This window comes from Trichosurus vulpecula, chromosome 4 (genome assembly GCF_011100635.1).
Source record: "Trichosurus vulpecula isolate mTriVul1 chromosome 4, mTriVul1.pri, whole genome shotgun sequence".
Lineage (NCBI taxonomy): Eukaryota > Metazoa > Chordata > Mammalia > Diprotodontia > Phalangeridae > Trichosurus > Trichosurus vulpecula.
In genome coordinates this window covers 321023807-321040024 of record NC_050576.1, presented here as the reverse complement: position 1 = coordinate 321040024, position 16218 = coordinate 321023807, and positions in this window count along the sequence as shown.

The window sequence follows — 16218 nt, the reverse complement described above, 5'->3', positions numbered from 1 at the left end:
TTTTTGTTGGTCATGAGCCTGCAACTCACTTAACTTCTTCAGGAATTTTCATGCTATACCACTTGGTACATATATGTTTAGTATTGACACTACTTCATTTTTCTATGGTACCTTTTAGAAAAATGTAGTTTCTTTCTTATATCTTTTATTTAGGTCTACTTTTTGTTTTCCCCCCACCCAGGTCAGGATTGCTACCCCTGCTATTTTTTCTTCAGCTGAAGCATAATAGATTCTACTCAAGCCCCTTACTTTTATACTATGTGTGTCTCTCTGCTCCAAGGATGTTTCTTGCAAGCAACATATTGTAAGATTCTGTTTTTTTATCTATTTTGTTCTACTTCTTTTTTATGGGAGAGTTCATCACATTCGTATTCATGTTTACTAACTTTGTAATCCTCTCCATCCTATTCTTCCTCCTGATCTGCTCTACCTTCTGTCAGTCCTTGTCCCTCTTCTCATCCTTTACTTAATCTCCTCCCTTCCTACTTCCTTGTCAGGTAAGATTGATTTCTATATTCAACTGACTTTGTGCATTACTCTGTCTTTGAGACAGTACTGATGAGACTGAGGTTTAAGCAATACCCATCAGCCACCATCACATCTTCCCCTACACTGTAACAAGTCTTTCCACTGCTTCATGTGAAATAATTTACCTCATTCTCCCTCTCTCTTCCTTCTGTACCTAGTGTACTCTGTTTTCTTATTCCTTATTTTTTTAATGTCCTTCCATCAAATTCACCTTATACCTGTACTTTCTGTCTATGTATATTCCTTCTAGCTGTACTATTAATGATACATTTATAAGTATCCTTTTCCCATATAGGGATATAAATAGTTTAGCTCTATTTAATAACTTGTGTTTTCTTTTCCCTTTTTAGGCTTCTCTTGAGTCTTGATATTAGAGATCAAATTTTTGGTTTAATTCTGGTCTTCTCTCTATGAAAGTTTGAAATCCTTCTATTTCATTGAATTTAACATTTTTTTCCTTTGATGTATTATGCTTATTTTTGCTGGGTAGGTGATTCCTGGTTGTAGTCCTAACTCCTTTTCCTTCCAGAATATCAATTTTCCTTGACCTTGACTTTAATGTTGCAGCTGCCAAGTCCTGTGTAATTCTGATTGTGGCTGCCCAATATTTGAAATTTATTTTTCTGGCCATTTGTAATACTTTTTTCCTTGACTTGATAGTTCCAAATTTTGCCTATAATTTTCCTAGGAGTTTTTATTTTGCAATCTCTTTACTGAGGTGATCAGTGGATTCTTTCAATGCCTATTTTGCTCTCTGGTTCCAGGATATCAGGGCAGTTTTCCTTGATAACTTCTTGAAAAATGTTCATCCTTTGATTATGGCTTTAAGGTAGCTGAATAATTCTGATATTGTCTCGTGTGGATCTATTTTCCAGTCAGTTGTTTTTCCAAAGAGGCCTTTTACATTTTCTTCCATTTTTTTTCATTCTTTTAAATTTGTTTGGTTGATTCTTGACATCTAACAGTGTTATTAGCTTCCACTTGCCCAATTCTAACTTCTAAGGTGTTGCTTTCCTCAGTTAGCTTTTATACTTTCTTTTTCATTTGGCCAATTGTATTCTTCAAAGAGTTGTTTTCTTCAGTGGATTCTTGTATCTTCTCTTCCATTTGGCCAATTCTACTTTATAAGCAGTTCTTTTCTTTTTTCAAGCTGTTTGACTCTTTTTTCTAATTCTCTTGCATCATTCTCATTTCTATTCCCAATTTTTCTTTTACATTTCTTATATGATTTTAATTTGTTTTTAGCTCTTCCATGAATTCTTTTTGGGCTAGAGAGCACTCCCTGTTTTTCTTTGGGGTTTTCCTCATAGGCATTTTGACCTTGTTGACCTCTTCTGAGTTTGTGTCTTGGTCTTCACTGTCACCATGATAACTTTCTATGGTCAGATTGTTTGTTGTTTTTTTAGCTCATCTTTTTTGGCCTTTATCCTTTCTTTAAAATTTGAGCTCTAAAAAAAAATGAGCTCTGCTCTGAGAGTGGAAGGGGCGCTCTCTCAGGTTTCCAATGCCAGAGGCTGCCAGCCCTGGCTGTTTACCTGGTGCCATACTTATGTTGTCCTGAAGCCTACTCTTGACCCTCATGTCTGGTGTTATGCTGAGGTCCTATGGTGAGAGGTGGTGTATTGGTAATTAAGACAGGACTTTTTTTTTTTTTTTACTGTTTTCTCTTCAAGAATGCTAAAGTAATCAAGTGCCTTTGATTAAGTTTTACTAGGTGCTAAGCCCCAGGCCCACACCCTTTTGCTAATTAGGCATGAACTCTTCAGCTCCTAAAAAGGATATAAAAACTCAGAGGTTAGCATTTTGTCTGGGGCTCTCACTAACTGGAAGAGTGTTGGTGTGGAGACTCTGGGTAGCCACAGGAGCCCCCCAGCTTTAAAGAAAACCCAGATGTTGGTGCCTCTCTTTTTGTTAACTATGTATGTGATATCTTGATTAGACAAAGTCTATCTGTTGAATTGTGTTATTTGATCTGTCGATATTTTCTGTTTGTAATTTCTATTTGCATTTGCTCTGAAGTTCGGGGTGCTGGCTTTTCCTCCTGAACTAAGTGAATGATATATGTAGGTTTAATTAAAGTGAGGTTGTAAACCCCTTAAAGTTGCTTTCCTTAGAAAAGCAGATCAAAGAACATGTGCTAGCAGCTCTTGTTGCTGGTCTTGTGTTGGTCTTTCACCCCCACAGTAGCTGCTAGCCACATTATTTTTACAGGTGGTTGGCAATGCTGGGGGCCTTAGGGATCTGGCAGCTTATGTGGTGCTGAGCTAGGGTCCTAGTGGTGGTGTGTGATGTGTACTGATATTGGTAGTATATTTCTGCATTGCCCTGGGCAATACTGAAGCATGTGGCAGTCTGGCTGCTGGCTGTTTGCCCAAGGCTATGCCAAAGCATGTGGAGTCTGGCCATTAGAGTATGTCTCTTTGTCAAGGGCTACCCTGAAGCACCTGGAAGTTCCAGTGCTGCAGTCTGCCAGTTTCCCTGGCCACGGTGAGGCATGTAGGTGGCGGCAGGGGTGGAAGTGGGAACTTCTGATATTGGCATTTGCCTGCTTCTCTGAACTAGTGCTCAGAATCTACTACTGGTTTGTTGAAGTGGGACTTGCTGCTGGCTTGCTTAGATGCTTCCTATCCTGGCCTACATTCCTCCTTTACTTAATTGAAAGAGATGTTTCTTGCTGATCTTAAAAGCTTTGGGGGCTCAAAGATTGTTTCCCCCCATCTTTTTGCTGGTTCTGCTATCCCATGATTTGTTTTGGGATGCTAATTTATGGTTGTTTGAAGGTAAGTATGAGAGACTCATGGTCATTTACTGCTCACTCTGCCATCTTGGTTCCCGGAAGTGGTCTCTTCTAACAGCAGTCTCTTGAGTAAGATGAAGGAGCACTCAACCCTTTCTGAGTTGCTATTATATTTTTGAGATCTCTGGCCACTTCTATCAGAACTGCAGATTCACCCTAGAGATTTCATGTTTTTCTACCTCCTCCCCCATTTCCTGTCCATAGCTAAACCCATCCAGCTGCACTCCTCTGAACTTTTGAGCAATATGTCTCAGGAACATCTTCATCCTGCAAGATCCCATCAGCCCTGTAACACAAAACTCATCAGTACCATATACGTTGGGGGCCCTCTGATTGTGGAAGGGGAGGCACTGATTAGGTTTTTATGAAGTGATTAATCTGAAGCAATGTATTTATGATGCTACATAGAGAAATCAGAGGGTAAAATTATTTTTAAAAAAGGGTGAAGAAATAACTCCTTTTAGGGGAAAAAAGTTTAAGGGAAGAAAATAGTTTCCATGGTGTTTTGTCCATTCACAAGGATACTAAATCAATTCCATCCCAGATGAAATGACTGGCAGGTAATCATGAGGAACTTCATATTCGGTGAATTTTTCAGATCAGACTTAGCAACTCAGAGATTGTCCAAAGATACCTGTAGCTCCAGTGGAATAGATTGGGTTGAGGAGAATTAGATGCTAGCACAAGAACTTCCCTGTTTCTCAGTTTCCTCAACTGGAAAATTAGAGCATTGGATGAAATGGTCACCTTTCTAGCTCTACATCCATAGGGATGTCCATTACTCTTATGGTAAAATCTGAAGCATATCAGATTTTTTGTTCCTATTGAATATACTCTGATATTGGGTTGAATTTGCATGAAATATATCTAAAGCAGTAAAAAAAATGGCTTAATTCTATAACAAGCGTAGGTGTATAGAGTGTTCATACCAGTGAAATTCCAAAGTGTAAGTCAGAGAATCAAGGATATAAAAGCAAAAGAGAATATTTTCTTCCTTTGTGTTTTCTTAATGTTGACAAGACTATTTAAATAAATACCAATATGTTGTATGCATGCAGACATAATAATGTATACTTCTACCTGTGGTTTATCAACTCAGCTCATCTAAATGGTGTTTTGTATTCCTATTCTAGTTTAAAATCTTCACTTCAGGTCAATAACATCTGGTCTTGCATGGATTCATCTCATACTTGAAAGATTGATTAAGCTATAATTAAGCTTTAATATAAGCTAATTACTATTCTGGCTTACCACTTAATACCATGAAAATCAGAGCACATTCAAGACAAATTAATATCTGACAAAATTCATCAGTTGAATTTTCCTGGCTTATTGGAAACATGCTCTCTCTCTCTCTCTCTCTCTCTCTCTCTCTCTCTCTCTCTCCCCCCCTCCCTCCCTCCCTCTCTCTTCTTCTCTAGACACACACATATATACACATACACACATACCATATATACACATACATATACACACACAAATATACGTGTTTATGTATTACTTTGCTTCTCTCCACACACACAAATATAGAAACATATGTTTCTATATATGTATGTCATGTGTGTATGTGTGTGTGTGTCTGTGTGTGTCTGTGTGTGTGTGTGTGCATCAGGTACTACTGATCCCCTTTGGGGAGGGGTTTGGAGTTTTCTCAATTGATAGAATATAAATATTTAAATGCATTAACAACAGTGTGATTTTTTTTTTTTGCATTAGTGGTTCTGTCATCCTGGAAGACCTTTAATAGTATCTAGTGCCTATAGATCAGATTGCTCTCTCTAGTTCATGCCTTTTCACATGATTTTCTCTCATTCATAGGAGAAATACCTTCAAACTTTTCTAAACTGAATTCACTTTAGATGATCATGAGTAGCTTTGTATGTATTTGGCACATCTTAATTCATTACAGTAAAAGATGATTAATTTTTAGCTATCTTTTCTTTTAGATTAAGTTGATATAAAGATTATGCATATTTTTGAAGAGTAAATTACAATAAAATCAAGCAATAACAAAATCATATTCTCAATTAGTAATTTTAGATGTTATACATCCAGATCCCCATTCTTTAAGAAAGATCAAAAGAAGGAGTAACCAAACCTCACCAATGTAATAGAACTATTTGATATTCAATATTCAACTCAACAATTCAACAAATATTTCCTAAGCATCTATGATGTTCAAGGCACCATTCTAGGTGCTGGGAATTAAATTCTTTTACAATCATATTTGTTCTGTTAAAATCTATTTCCTCAATCGGGCAGCTCTATCACACAGATGTTCATTTCCAAAAATAGTCACTAATGCCATCTGCTGGCACAATGAAGGGCCACTTAAAAATAAATAGACCATAGCATCATTTTATCATGGATCCAGTAACAATGAAAAAAAAATGTTGCAATTATAGGAAGGAAAGTGTCAGCTGAGGTCAACAGAAAACATTAAAGTCTTACTGAAACTATTCTATGGTCTATTGACATAAAATGTGAAAGATCTGAATCATTTGTCTTGTAAGAATCATAGGATTAAAAAATACTTATCATGTAATCATGCTATCTTCCATGAGAAGAGATTCAATATATACATATATATGTATATGTGTATATATATATATATATACATATGTATATATATACACATATACATATATATTTAATCTCTTAAAAAATTATTTTCTACATTCAAATGAATTTGAGCAATACTTTTCCTACTTCTAATTTGAATCTTTGTAAAGCATTTCTAAAGTCTTGTAATGGTTAGAGCAATAACAGACTCCACTTCTATAAATATGTAAATTCTGAAGGACTTCCTCCTTAAAGGCTAGGAAGTATCTTCCCAGACACTATAATGTTGAAATATACTCAATCTCCATCATTCGCTTGGCCTTTGACTGTATGTATGTAAAAGCATCATGTTTCCTTTATTTAATTTTGCATCATTTCCTTTATTTATTTAACTTTACCTAATTATTTAAGCTGAGTTTGTCTACTTTGTCGTAGGACCTATATTTAACTCATTTTGTCAGTCTCCTAGCACAGATATAGATCAAATATAGATGTTTCATAATTATAGGATTATGATCATATTTTCAGTGATTTATCTACAAAAACACACTAAAATTTTCCCATGAAAATATAACTTTTTTTTAAAAGAGAGGGAAAGTCAGAGAATTAATAAACTAGTTTGATACTCTGATTCCAATAAGTGAAGTATACCCAAATGGCAGAAGGGCAAAAAACCAAAACTAGTTTTTTCCTAATATTCATATCAATGAAGTGAAAAAAAATGTTAGAATATGGCCTTATAGTTTTCCATTACTCTGAACAAATTCCCTTAGTTATGAATAACATAAATAACACAGATAATCACTGTACTTTGCATTTTTAGCCTGTGGCATGAGATAAGAGCAGAAAAGACATATGTAAGACATAAGAAAAGACATGAGAGTAGAGGAGAGGGAAGAAAGGAAGGAAGCTAAAAGAAAGGAAAAGAAAAGGAAAAGAAAATTAAGAAAAATGAAAAGAGAACAGGAATAAAAAAATGAAAACAAAATTGAGGAAAAGAAAAAGAAAAAGGAAAAAAAAATGATTAATTAATCTCATTGATAAGAACCTGAAGTAATATATTTTTCTTGTAATGTGCTACAGCATCAAGGGGAATACTGCAAAGCACTTCATTCTTTGACTTTTAGAAAAAAAAGATGAACATGATTTGGCAGAAATGATATATTTCAGTGAAGTGTTACTATGCAAACTTTTAAGACAAGATAAATATGCTTGAGTAAGGGTAGGGTGGAGGCAGGACAATGACTCCACCCTACTTAGAATAACAAAACTCACCAAACTATCTCACCAGCTCAGAATACATAGAACTTTTTCAGTAGACATAAACAAAGTTTGGACATTTTCTTTGGATTAACCAATCAACCAATGATAGGTTATTGACCCTGTGAAAAGTCCTTGAATAATTTAGGTATCTTCTTGAAACTACTGGAGAAACTAGAGGGACAATACATCAGAATTTTCTTTGGATTAGTTGAGGAATTTGTTTATGTCCTAAGACCCTTACCTAAAATAAAAAAAAAAAAAACTAATTCAAATGGGGGCTTCAAGTACCTGGTAGTTTGTGGTGAAAGCCTTTTAGGAGACAACAAGAAAAATAACAACAAAACCCCCAAACAAACAGAAAAACACTAGAAAGTTCACTTTTGGGAAATCAAGATCACTTTAACCTTGCTATCTATCTTCTCCTTGTTTTGGACAAAAGAAGGCAACATGAACTTCTGGGGACCAAAGAATTTGTACTTTTTTTTAATTAATGTGATATAGTAGCTGAGGTCTGATGATGAAACCTTCAGGTGGCAGGGAAGGGTAGGAAGAGCAGCTCCACAGTATGTGTTATAGATATATATATATGTGTGTGTGTGTGTGTGTGTATGTGTGTGTGTGTGTATGTATGCATTCTTTTAAAATCTATAATTTAAAATAAATTTTCCAAGGTAGACAATATAAAACTGGTGTGAATATAATTACTTTCAGTTATAATAAACCATTCTGCTATATCACCATCATCAGCAGCAGCATCAGGTTTCTAAACTACTTTACATAATTCTCTCATATCATCCTCTCTGTTCTATCACAAAGGTTCTACAGATGAAAAAAGTGAGGCCCAGAGACATTAAAAGATCTACCCATTGTCACACAGCTAGAAAGTATTGTAAGAGTCTTTTGAATTTTGGTTTCCTTGATTCCAAATCTTGTACTTCAGATACTACACTAAATTGAATTTTAGGAGATTAATGCAAGTTACATATGCTAGAGCAGTGGGTCTCAAACATTTTTAGCTTTAGGATCTCTTCACTCTTAAAAATTATTGGGGATCCTCAAAGTTTGCGTGTGTGTGTGTGTGTGTGTGTGTGTGTGTGTGTGTTATATCACAGATTTACTGTACTAGAAAATTAAAATTTCAAAGAATTGTTAAAAACAAGTTTTGGCCTTCTGAACTGCCAAAAGGGCATCAAGTGATCCCCAGGGGTCAATGGGCCACACTTTGAGAACTACTGGAATGTAAGTACAGTAAGTAATATGTCATGTAATAGAATCACTTAATGTCTCATGGCCTCTCTACTAACCAATAATATGTAGCAGTTAGACTCAATAACTACTATCTTCCTATGGTTCATTTTAGCACTAAATCTATAATGCTTAAAATTAATATTTTAAAAATTCTAATTCTTAAAATGTTTTGAAAAATATTTAATCCTTTTTTTGATATTAAAGGAAAAAATATGTTCGTGGCTTTTATATATTTTATTAAATGGCTTCATTAGGGAAAGAAAGATGCAATTAGGGGCAGGATTTCAAATCCTGTTGTGCCAAGATTTTTTATTATTAAAAACAGAATTATCATGTATTCTCCTAAGTTTTAAAGCAGTCTGTTCTCCAGATATCATCAGAAAAATTTTTTGTTCCCAAGCTTAGATGAAAAAAAAAACACCTCATATTTTTCTTCTTTCTAAGATAGGAATTGTTCAAGAAGTTATTTTATAAACAGTATAACAGATAAAGCATGAATACACATCTACGCTACATGAAAAAGTGAACATGAATTTTATTCAAAGACAGTTTTATAGTATACCAATAAATGGAATCAAAGCAGAAATCGTTCTCCTATAGAATGGCTAGTTCCCAAAGCTCCCTAAAAACCTTCCACTTTGAGAATATTTTATTTTTACTTCTTAGTAAATAGTAATACTCTTAAACAGGTCTAAAATTATATAACATTAGAGAAATTAAATAGATCTGTTATCTTATTCATTTGAGTTTTTTCTCCAGGGGTATTATCATGAGACATCCATTCCCGACCCTCTTATTCTACTCTTGGACATCATCTCTCATTAATTAAACACAGGTTACTGACCAAAATACTAGAGATACCAGTTGATTTCTAAAGGTATCACAAAAATACTAGTGGTTAGTTAGGGCTGACCATTTGTCATTCCTCAGTCTTGTCATAAGAGCTACTCATCTTCTTTCCCTATCATACATTCCTTTGAGGATATCTTAATACACCCATTCTTCCTTGAAGTTCATTATTGGGGACATATGGTTCTTTTTTCAACTGTCTGTTGTGTGGTATTCATTTTTCATTATTTACAGATATTTTTAGTTTTGGTATTATCTATCTACATCTACATCTATCTATCTATCTGTCTATCTATCTATCTATCTATCTATCTATCTATCTATCTATCTATCTGAATATATACCTGTAGAATAGAGGTATCTTAAAAAAAGAAAGTGAAAAAGATGGTTATTTGTTTCCTGGAGAATCTTGAAATTATAAAAAAAAAAGATCTTTGTAATTTAATTTTCCAAGGGCTATCTAACTCACACTCCTTAAATGATTTAATTCTAGTTCCAATTCATGGTCCCTTTGTCCTATCTGATCCAATTATAAATAAAGGCACTTGGATAAGACTGACCATGCAATTGCAAGCCGTAACCTAGAAAACAGTTATGCATTTATATTCTTTTTACTATGTGGATGGTCATATTAAAATATTTAGAGTAGTCATACATTTCTTAGAAAAGGTTATGCAATATACCAGATCTTGATTAAACCAGCATTAAACCACCAGCATTAAACATCTGGAACACCTGACCATCCATAGAAAAACCTCTTCAAACTAGACTCTGCACTGAATCTCCTCCATCAGTGTCAGACATCTTGGTTGAGATTACATCTTCCCATTTTACATATAGGGTCACTAAACAGAATTTTCTCTGTGTGCTTGGTAAGGAATCTTACGTAGTTTTGAAATGTCAGGGAAAATCTTACAAGATTTTTTTGAATCTATGAATTAAAGGCTTTTATAATCAGAAAATACAATATGATTTTCAAGCAACTAAAATAGCATAGTAGATTAAGTTCTGGAGTTAGATTTAGGAATACCTGAGTTTAAAATCTACTTCAGACATTTTTGCTAATTATGTTATCTTGAGTAAGTCAATATTTCATTTATTCTGTTTCCTTAGGTACATAAAATGAGAATAACAATAGAATCTAACTCACAAAGATTTTGTGAGCATCAAATGAGATAACATGTGTGATCTGCTTTGTAAATTGTAAAAATGGTAAAGATGCAATCTGTTGTTGAATATTGCTTTCAAAAGCTTACTTGTTCCCTACTAGTATTCTCATTTTGTCTTCCCTCAATTCATATTTACATGAGTCACAGTCTGTATTTTGTAAGACTGACATATATGTCAGAGTTTATGGATTCTTTTATTTGCAACATTTCTGTATTGATAAGGTAAGGTAGTATATTTTTACACAGCTTTGGCATCTTTCCCTGGTTGAAATACCTTGCATATCAATCCCTCACCATCTTTACAATTTTCTCTCACATAAAAAATATCATTGTGGTATACACTCATTCTAACATACCCATTTCTTCTATGTTTTTCTGTTTGTTATTACTTCTACCTTTGCATTAATCATATCTTGGATCGTTGTTTTGGATTCCAAGTGAGATGGCTTCATTTTCCTTGAAGTTGAAAATAATTTCTTAAGATAAATTTTTTTTAGATCTTTCCCATTTTCTCTTTGTGCTTCTATTTTAATTTTTAAATATCTTTGAGATGAATTTGGATGATTGGATCTCCTGCCAAGCTTTCTTTAAAATGGTTTTACCTTTATTGCTTTTCTCTTCTTCATTACATATGACTTTCCTAAGGATACATTATTTTTCTTGACAGTATATTAAAAGTTCACAATAAATTATCTATTTATATTTTAAATTGGGATAGAAATATGGAGCATTGGTCAATATGCCAATAAATTTTAACATATGCTTACAATAAATTTTGCCAATGAATTTTCTTCCTCATTCAGATTATATTTTTGAGCACTTATTATGTACAATCCAATGTGATAGATACTATGCAAATGTGTTACAAAGACAAATAGTAGAGTTTGGTAGATAGGAAGCACATAAAATAACAATAATGGAAAATAAAATGAGTTAGTGAATAAAATAGGTACAGAATGAAGAAGAAAGATAATGTACTTTCTCCTCTATTGATTAGGTAAAGTCTCAGGGGGAAGTAGGAATTTGACCTAGGCCTTGAAGGATGATACCATTAGAGCTGGAGTAGAAGGGGAAACATTAGAGATAGATTGAACAGCATGATCAAAGAAACAAAGTGAGAAAAATGTGGACCTTGTTCAGAGAAAATAGGTAATGATTGTAACGTAAAGAGCATGAAGGCAGATAAGAGGAGATAAGGTTGGAAAAGTCAGTTGGGGGGCAAATAATGCAGGTCCTTGAATTCCTGGCATGGGCCTTTGGAATTTTACTTCTTTGTAATGAGTAGCCATTAAAAGTTTTTAAATGAGATTGTGTGACATGATTAGCTGTGTGCTTTAGGATGATTCATCTGGCAACACTGTAGAGGATGGATAGGCGAAGGCATAGAATGGAGGCAGGGACATGGACTGAATTAGTATCAACCAGCAGTGCAGTATGATTTATTACATTGGCCTATGGTGAAATCAATGGTCAATTAAGTCAATCCACAGGGAGATCAATGTCAACCCTGTGGCTCTGTCTAGAATAAGTGCTAGCTGTAAAAATGCACAGTGAAATAGTTCAGTTTCATCTTTGTGGCCATTTTTTTTAGTGAGTTCTATATTGACATACACACTGATTGCACAAATCTAGACTTTATAACTTTTAAATTGAAAGATAAGGTTTAGTTAAAAAGTATAAAATGTTAACAACTATAATTTGTCTTCTATTGTTTTATGTCATATTGAATAATACTCTTTTATGTTCATTAAATATTTGTTGAATTGAATTAAGCTTAATTTGACTGCTCTGGATAGAAAGGAAATATGTTTTATAGCCAATGGTCAAATTTGTTCCACACTCTTTTAAAGATAAAGCTATATTTTAGCCTTCATGAGAAAAGCTCTTTAAAGTCACTCATAAATAAGCTTTCTCTTGAGTGTTCACTTTATTTCCAATATCTCCTTTTATTTCAAATTAAATCCAATCAAAAAACTAAAATTATATTTTAAAATTAGGTATATTTTGTATGTACATATATATGTATGTACATGTGTATGTATGTATGTATCTTTTCTGGAATGCTTGGAAGTCAAAGGATGAAAAAAATGCAATAGGAGCCAAAGATGGAAGCCAAAGATGCATCCCAAGGGCTTCAGATAGAAGTGAGTTCATCAAGTATTTATCAAGTGTACAACACACTATGAACAGGATCTCATACAAATATGAAATGTTCCTGCCATTAATGAATTTAAAGTTTACTGGGTGGTAAATTAGCAATATTGATAAAGATTAATAAAGACATGTTATTTGCACAAAGTTCAAATTTGGTCTAAGAGAGAATGAGAGAGAAAGGATAAAAGAAAAAAAGGAAGAAAGAAAACTGTGTGCTATTTGAACATAAAGTAACATTCATGAGTATGTCAAACATATTAAATGACTTTCACTTAATACAAACTCTATACCTAATGAAATTAATTTAAAAATTGAACAAATATTTCAAATGACTTTGAAAGAGGATTTGCTCATGCTTAGATTGAAACTCTGAAAAGCCATTTTTAATATTTTATGGCAAAAATTCAACTAGCAGATCAATCATATCAAAAACAGTAATATTAAATGGTTGTGTCACCTGTAATAATTATTGATGCATTCTCCCACAATGTTTGACTGAAAGTTCAAAAACTTTTCAAGGTTTCCAAACAGTTATTTACGAAGCATCCATTGCCATAAGAGTAATTATAGAAGGGAACATGGTCCTATGTATCCTAGCCTTCAATCCACAAAGAAATCTCCCTAAGGAGAGGTATCAAACACCACCATGGTAGAGATGACTTGAGAAAGTTTCTGAATATCTGTGGAAATGCATTGGGATTTTGTATCACTATATAACTAATATATAGAGAAGAAAACTTGAATGCCCTATTTCCTAATGAAATGCAAAACTAAAAAATCTTTTTAAAAAAGAATTCAGAAAATAAAAACACATCCAAATTTTTGTTTTCTCTTAACCAGCAATTAATATTTCATTAGGTGATACAATAAGCCAAAGAAGTCCAAAGAACAAAATAAATAATTCACCAGCAACCAAAAGCAGGGAGGGAGAGGGAGAGGGAGAGGGGCAGGGGAAGAGGGGGAGAGAGGCAGAGGGGGAGAGGGGCAGAAGGGGAGAGGGGAAGAGTGGGAGGGGGAGAGGGAGAGAGAGGGGGAGGGAGAGAGGGAGAGGGAGAGGGAGGAGAGGGAGAGGGACCCCGAATTTAGAGGGTTCTCATCATTTATATCACTTCAAGAAGCTTGACACAAGTAAAACACAAGTTGGATCAATTAACAAAAAGAAAACTTGTACCCCATTAATATAATGAATGGAAGAACAGTTATATGAAAGGATGTGAAATGCTAGTTTCCCTGTAAAAAATGGAAATTAAAGCGGGTGTACAAAATTCATAGTGCTTGGCTCCAAGACATAGCAATTGTGAATGAATCATTAGCATTATACTTTGCCATATTCCTCGATATATAAGCTTGATCTCACCTATTCTAATAGAGAAAGCACCAATAATCTATTACTAAAGGAAGAGAACAATAGTAATTGTTCCAAATATAGGCAGATTATTTGTTTGTATTCTTTATATGAATTTACAATACATATCATCTTAAAGAAACTATAAATAATAAGAAGAAAACAATATCAGCTTTGAAAGTGAATTGCTTCAAAATCCCAAAAACATCTGAGAGAGTAAAAAGAGCACTTTATTATCAATTTACTAATTATTGAATTGATGTGGTTTGAGGGGGTTCAGGGATACCTCAAGGACTGAAGTACAGGAGAGGGTCATCTGGAATGAATTCACAGTCTCAAGCATTCTTTAAGTCAAGGTGGCAAAGGTAGTTCTTAGGGAACCTGTGACCTTAGAGGGGTACAGTTAAAGTTTATATAAGATAAACTATAGTAAAACATGAGCCAAATATGTTAACTAGGTGATTCAGGGTAGGATTAAGAGTGGTTAAGGAGTGCTCACTTCTTAAAGGAATATACGCTTTTTGTATCTACTGTGCTGGTGCTTTACCCAGAGTTCCCCAGGAAAAGCCTAAGAGGGTGCCACAGGGGTGTGTGTTTTTTAGGTCTTCTATGCCACTAAGTTAAATAATGGTCGAGGACAACTGAGGATTGCCCAGTCTTCCACCAATCAATGTCTTATTTGACAAGATAAATGTAGGGAGTATACATATGTCTGAAGTCTAGGATACACATGATAAAGAGTCCAGCATGCATATAATGAGACAGGGACTTGGTATAGATAGTCCAGTGGGTACTTAATACCATTATGAGCTGGTACAAAGTCAGTGCAATCTAATAATTCCTACAGGTGCGATTTGTTACTATACCAGGGAAAAAGATAAGGGTTTTGTTGAGGGCCACTCACGAGTAATTGCTTGGCATAGTGTTCATGGGCTGGGGAGAAAATGCCAGGGATAGTGTTTTGAAGGCTAGGGAGAAATGTGATCTTGGGATTGGATTCCAAGCACAGGCACCTAAGCACCCCATTAGAATGATCACTCAGAAAAGTCTATATATACATACACACACACACACACACACACACGTACATATATACTGATCACTGGTTATTGCAAAGTCATTCAGTAAATTCCACAATCATGATAGCACAAGGATATTGCAACATCAGAATATGTTTTGCATTATGCTTGGGACTTAATAAACTTTTGATAAATGTCTGTTTCCCTGATTTCATCTATATAGATATCTACTCTGTTGAAAATATACTACCAACTTGATAACATCAAGGACAATTGAAATTTGATGGAACTTTTTTTTTTTGGATCACTGCATCATAGGTTTATGGTTGAATGGGAATTTAAGTGTTATTGTATCTACTTGTATAAAACATTCTCATTATTCAGATAACTGAGTCCCACAGCGGTTAAGTGAATTTTCAAAGGTCAAAAGACTAGCAAGTGTCTGAGGCATTATATGAATCCAGATCTTCTGGATTACAAGTCCAGAGCTCTACCCACTTAAAATTAATTAACTCAAATAAAAAGGTAACTGAGGAAAAAGTTACCAAGCCATCTTCAACTAAATTGCAAAGCTATCATTTGACTATTGAATCAAATCACCTGACTCATCAGAGGTCAGAGACAAGGGGTCATTTATAGAGCTGATTTTTATAACAGAAAAGAGGAATGAAAAATTGACAGAAACTGGTTTTGAACATAATTCAATTGGACAAGGCAGACTTCCTTAATCCTTACCCAGAAATTCCTTACCTTGGAGGTGGTGCCTTTTGTAACCTGAAAGTATATTGGGAAAGAGGAACTTGTGGTCAGTATTTAGCAGTCACCCTCTGTAATGTTAATGCAATAGGAAGATCTTTCCCATCCATTAATAGGCCCATGTGACCTGCTTTGAGCTCCTGAGTCACATGGAAGCCTGAGTCACATGAGCCTGTGATGGGAAGAGTTTGCCACACAGGTGGAGCAGGAAGGGGTGGAGCAGGAAGTGAGTGGGTGAACAGAGCAGTAACAGCTGGGACAGAGACAGGGCCGCTACTAGAGTGAGTAAGAGAGAGAGTAACTTTGCTTAAGGGAGCTTGTTTGTGGGGAGGCCTGACAGAGGGAAGGCTTGGGGATGGCAGTGGCCCCTGCACTGGTAATGTGTATAGACTTCTTTATTACCGTGATGAATTTAGCTTTCTAATGTTTGAATAAATGTGTTGGTTTTGTCTTCAATGAAGAAAGTCTGTTATATCTTGTGATTCAAATCTGTAAATACAGTAGTATATTCATAGCAGCCACTGTGAG